The sequence below is a fragment of the Sorex fumeus genome, unplaced genomic scaffold (genome assembly GCF_029834395.1).
Source record: "Sorex fumeus unplaced genomic scaffold, SorFum_2.1 ptg000020l, whole genome shotgun sequence".
Lineage (NCBI taxonomy): Eukaryota > Metazoa > Chordata > Mammalia > Eulipotyphla > Soricidae > Sorex > Sorex fumeus.
The window spans coordinates 11,712,455-11,717,972 of NW_026606077.1; the positions used below are offsets into that span (position 1 = coordinate 11,712,455).

The window sequence follows — 5,518 nt, forward strand, 5'->3', positions numbered from 1 at the left end:
CCTGAAAAATAGATGTGTCAATAAAAGAGGTGAAGTTACAACTTATACTACAGATATACAACAGATCATGAGAGACTACTATGAATGACTATATGTAATCAAACCTATAAGAAATGTACAACTGTTTAGAATAATACAAATTTTCAAAATATAACCAGGACAAATTAGAAATACTGTGAGGCCTCAGTCAGATGGGTCTGGAGACGCTTCTGAAAGCAGCTCAGCGTGGCCGCCCAATGAGACCCGCAAGTGCAGTTTAAACTGGTGCTGGTGGGCGACGGTGGCACGGGCAAGACCACCTTCGTGAAGCATCACCTGACGGGCGAGTTCGCCACCCTGGGCGTCGAGGTGCACCCGCTCGTCTTCCACACCAACCGTGGCCCCATCAAGTTCAATGTATGGGACACTGCCGGCCAGGAGAAGTTCAGCGGCCTGCGGGACAGCTACTACATCCAAGCCCAGTGGGCCATTATAATGTTTGATGTAACATCAAGACTTACTTATAAGAAGGCGCCTAACTGGCATAGAGATCTTGTTCGAGTATGTGAAAATATCCCCCATCGAGCTGTGTGGCAACAAAGTGGATATCAAGGACAGGAAAGTGAAGGCAAAGTCTATTGTCTTCCACCGAAAGAAGAATCTTCAGTATGATGACATTTCTGCCAAAAGTTATTACAACTTTGAAAAACCCTTCCTCTGGCTTGCAGAAAATTAATCGGAGAACCAAACTTAAAGTTTGTTGCCATGCCTGCTCTCGCTCCCCCAGAAGTGGTCATGGACCCAACCTTGGCAGCACAGTATGAGCACGATTTAGAGGTTGCTCAGACAACTGCTCTTCTGGATGAGGATGATGACCTGTGAGGAGATGAAGCTGGAGCCCAGAGTCAGAAGTCTAGCTTTACAGGCAACTGTCCTGTGATGTCAGTGGTGCAGCGTGTTTGCTACTTTATTATAGAGTTAAAACAGAACATGTGCTTCATCTTTGGGATGCTGAAAGAGATGAATGGGCTTCCAGTGAATGTGGCAGTTTAAACAAAAACCTTTTTTTTTGGACCTCATATTTAGCTGTTTGGGAACTGCAGTTGTCTCCTTTGAGTTTCATATCTAAGACTGCTGCAATCACACATCACAATATTCAGTGGTGAAATCTTGTTTGTTACTGTCATTCCCATTCCTTTTCATTTAGAATCAATAAAGTTGCATTTCAAATATCTAAAAAAATTAGAAATACTGAACAGAGAGATCTCAAGTATAGAAATTAAAACAGTAAATTAAAAAAAAAAACCTCTCCTGAAAAATAAAACCAGATGGCTTTATCATCTTCTACCAAACTTACAAAAAACAGTAATTCTCCTCAAAATTTTCCTCAAAATTGGAGGGAACCACTCCCAAGAACGTTCTGTGAAGCCAACATCATTCTAATTTCTAGGCCAGACATGACAGTAGGTGTTCTCCTGATCTCATGAACATAGATGCAATAATTCTCATGAAAAGATTTAGTGAACAGAATACAACACATCAGGATAATCATTATAACCAAGTAGAATTAACCCCCGGGATGCAAAATATTTTCTTTTAAGAACTGTAGCTATCAGTTATCCTTCATTCATTCTCACCAATTTTCAACAGAGTTTTTAAGTTCTGATCAGAGAAAATAAGGAAAATCTACCAATGGCATGCATATTAAAAAGAAAAAGAAGTAAAACTATCACAATTTTCAGGCAAGATGGTGATATATGTAGAAAAATAGGAGTCTACCAAAAACCTACTATAAATTATTGAACTCAGTGAACTAACAGTGACGAGTTTTGTGACTGATAAAAATTAATATGAGATTAACACCAAAGGACAGTAGAGATAGGGCCAGGAAGATTGCTCCACAGTTGGAAGCCTGCCTTACGAGCTGCGGGAAAGGACAGCTGGGATAGAGAAGGGATCACTAAGTCAAAGATGGTTGAAGGGATTCCTTGGGATGTGAGATGTGTGCTGAAAGTAGACCAAACATGATGGCTTCTCATTATCTGTATTGCAAACTATAATGCCCACAAGCAGAGAGAGTATAAGAGGGAAGCTGTCTGCCATAGAGGCAATGGGAGGGAGACTACTGGGGACATTAGTGGTGGAAAATGTACACTGATGGAGGGATGGGTGTTCGATTATTTTATGACTGAAACTCAAGCATGATAGCTTTGTAAGTGTTGCTCATGGTGATTCAATTAAAAAAGAGAGAGAGAGAGAAAAGGAAATCAATGTACTTAAATCAGTTGCATTTCTAAATGGCATTAAACTGATATTTTGGTGGCAGGAGTGGTGAGTCAAGTATACACATAAATGTGTGAAGCAGAACCCCTGAAATTCCATAGTATTTTAAATTAATGATATCTACCATTGAAGACTGATAATAACAAGCTCTTAAAATATTTTAAATAGCAATACCCCATTTTTTGAGATACAATAGACAAACCCGTGGTACATGAGCTTCTGTATCTGGGGTTTATTGAGCAACTGAGGTTTATCTATGAACTGCAGATTTAAAAATTCTCACTAGAAGGACAAGATGGCTGACCAAGTGGAAATACTCTGTGTCTCATCTAGAAAAGACCGCTGAACTACAAGTGAATCCAGGAGGAAACCTTTGGCAAGTATGGGAAGTGCTCATTTTTTCAGAGCAAGAATAATTCTATCATAGAGTTAAAAGCCAAATAATTGTAAGATCCAATGCTAGGGGTCATACATACCTATAATTCACAAGGACCTGAGTTTTATCCTAGCATTGCATGGCCCCCAGAGCACCACTGAGGTGGCCCTGGTGACCCCTGACCATGACAGGTTGAATATCACAACTCTAGGTCAAGTACTAAATCGGCCTACAATGCTTGTCAGAGTATAGCTGGAAGTGGCCTTGGAACCATAAGAATCACTGGGAGTAGCCCCAGTTACTCCTTCCTCCTATATTGGCCACCTCTCAATTAGGGAATGGCTCCTATTTAATAAAATGACAGTGCCAAAGATTATACAGAATAAAAGAGCTCAGTGTGGGTGTATTATTCTAGAATGTACCACACTGCTCGAGCGGGCCCAGTAACGTACCACACTGAAATCATATTTTGGCAGGCTTTTTTTAAGTGCATACAATGCTGTATGAACTCCAACATTACTTCATTAACATAGTGATAGGATGTTATATTTCACATTTCAAACTAAGATTATTTATCTCTCTTTAATGTTCTGCTGTGAGAGACATTTGAGCCTACAGGATAGTGTCAGAGGCTAGTTCTTAAAACATAAAATCAACAGGCAGTTCTCTCAACCTCCCACCAGCCAAGGAAAAAGTGGACAAGCCCAGTGAACTGTTGGTCATACAGTTGTAAGCATCCAACAAAGGAAATCTATGCAATTCTGATGAACTTTTAAGGCTACCTGGTCAATGAACAACTTCTAAAAACATATCAGTCTGCCTATTTCCAGTGAATTGAGGCAATGAGTAGAGCAGTCAGTCCATTTGGTTTATTCATCTTTCCTGGTGTAAGTAACACATGAATTGTTTCTGAAGATATCACTTTAGAAAGCAGACAATCTCAATAAACTAACTTATAAAAATCAAATTTTGAATGTTAAGTGGCAATAGTCAGTTGTTTCTAATTTTATGTTAAAAATAGTCTTATCTACGGCTGGAGCGATAGCACAGCGGGTAGGGCGTTCGCCTTACAAGCGGCCAACATGGCCGACCCGAGTTCGATTCCTCCGCCCCTCTCGGAGAGCCCGGCAAGCTACCGAGAGTATTGGATATGCCAGACACAGTAACAACAAAGTCTCCAATGGAGACGTTACTGGGCCCGCTCGAGCAAATCGACGATCAACGGGAGGGCCTTTACCTTTTACCTTTATCTACAATACCAACCTCTAGGTGGGAACATTAGCTCTTTATAATACTCATATATGTTTATAATGTTTATTTTATGGCCCCATTCTTCCTTGAATTATGAGCATCATGGGAAGTGGAAAGCAAACTTTTGTTTCCCTGTTTTATTTCCAGCACCTACTTCGGCATCTAACACACAGTGGGTACTCACCGAACTTGTTAAGTGGAAAAAAATACTTTCAAAGCCCTTAGAGTTAAGTGAAAAAGAATACTTCCAAAAGTCCTTAGATTTTCTTCCATAGAATAGGTAGCTTATAGTTATTCAGCCATTTGAAACACACATCCACCTATGATTATAACTAAGATTACTTTCCTGGGGTTTAATCTAATGGCATAATTTTAACTGAACATTTTTGTAATGCAGTTAAGTTTTATAAAGCAAACTTTGAGAGCTGTTGGCCTACAAAGTCTTTGGATGATTAAAATATTTTTAAGGCATTTTTTTCTTTTGACTCAAAGTTTAACTAAGATCTTTAAACATGTACTTTACATAAAAGTTGAGTTCATTATTAACAATAGCATTATTAATTGATAGTCACTGTGAACTGTAATACTGTCTAGCCTTTGGGATGAACAATTAATTATAATCACTTTTTTGTTTTTATTTTAAGCACTTACGCAGCACTTTACATATTTGATGTATTTTATAGCCATTAATTATAGAATTAATGCACAAACATAAATTAAACATGTTCAGAAAAAAAGAATCATCTTTAAATTACGAATAAAAGAGCTTTTAAGTTTGCATAGTTTTTCGCTTTGGGGAAAACTGCCACATACAATAGGAGGTTGAAAAACCATTTTTCTATAAAGAATAGCAGGACTAATAATTGTTAACTAATAGTTTATAAGAGCTGTGGCAGATACTAAACAACAGATATGGTCTAACTTTCCAAAACTATCCCCTGTTTTAAGAAATATCCCACCACCCACCTGCCCCCAGGGGCTGAATAATTGAAGAGTATGCACAGCTCTTCTTGTACAGCCCACTTGCTAAAAAAGAAGTATTTTTGTGTGGGGTTTTTTGTTGTTGTTTTTGTTGTTTTGTGTCACACCCTGTAATGTTCAAGAATGACCCCTAGTGGTGCTGGAACCAGGGTCAGCCACTTACAAGGCAAGCACCTTACCCATGATGCTACCCACTGTGCTATCATTAAGAAGGAAATATGGCTTCTGAATTTCCTTCATGGAGAATCGGGAATAGAGAAATGAGTGCCAGCTAGGCATAAGAAAACAGTTTGAGTCACTGAGATAACTCAGTACACTAAGTACATGTTTTGCATGCAGGAGGCCAGTGCTCGTTTTCAGGCACTGCTGCATAGTCTCCAAGTAGTACCAGGAGCAACCACTGAGCACCAAGCCAGTACTAATCTCTGAGCACTGCCAGATGAAGCCTCTGCATAAAACAAGACAGAAAATGTGGTTGTGTATTATAACCTGAGATTCATCTGATCCTTAGTGGGGTTTAAAGTAGTATCAGTACATCATTGTATGCCACAATTTTTCTTATTAATAAAATAATACTTGCCCTTGTGACATAATGGAGGGGTGAGAATCAAGAACAGAAGCATCCTTTCAGAAAAGGTGCACTGTATC

General features: G+C 39.1%; 1 pseudogene; it reads left to right on the forward strand.

Annotated features, from left to right (window-relative positions):
- The first annotated feature begins 334 nt into the window (after positions 1-334).
- Positions 335-1,126, forward strand: LOC130022694 (GTP-binding nuclear protein Ran-like; annotated as a pseudogene).
- The last annotated feature ends 4,392 nt before the right edge of the window (positions 1,127-5,518 follow it).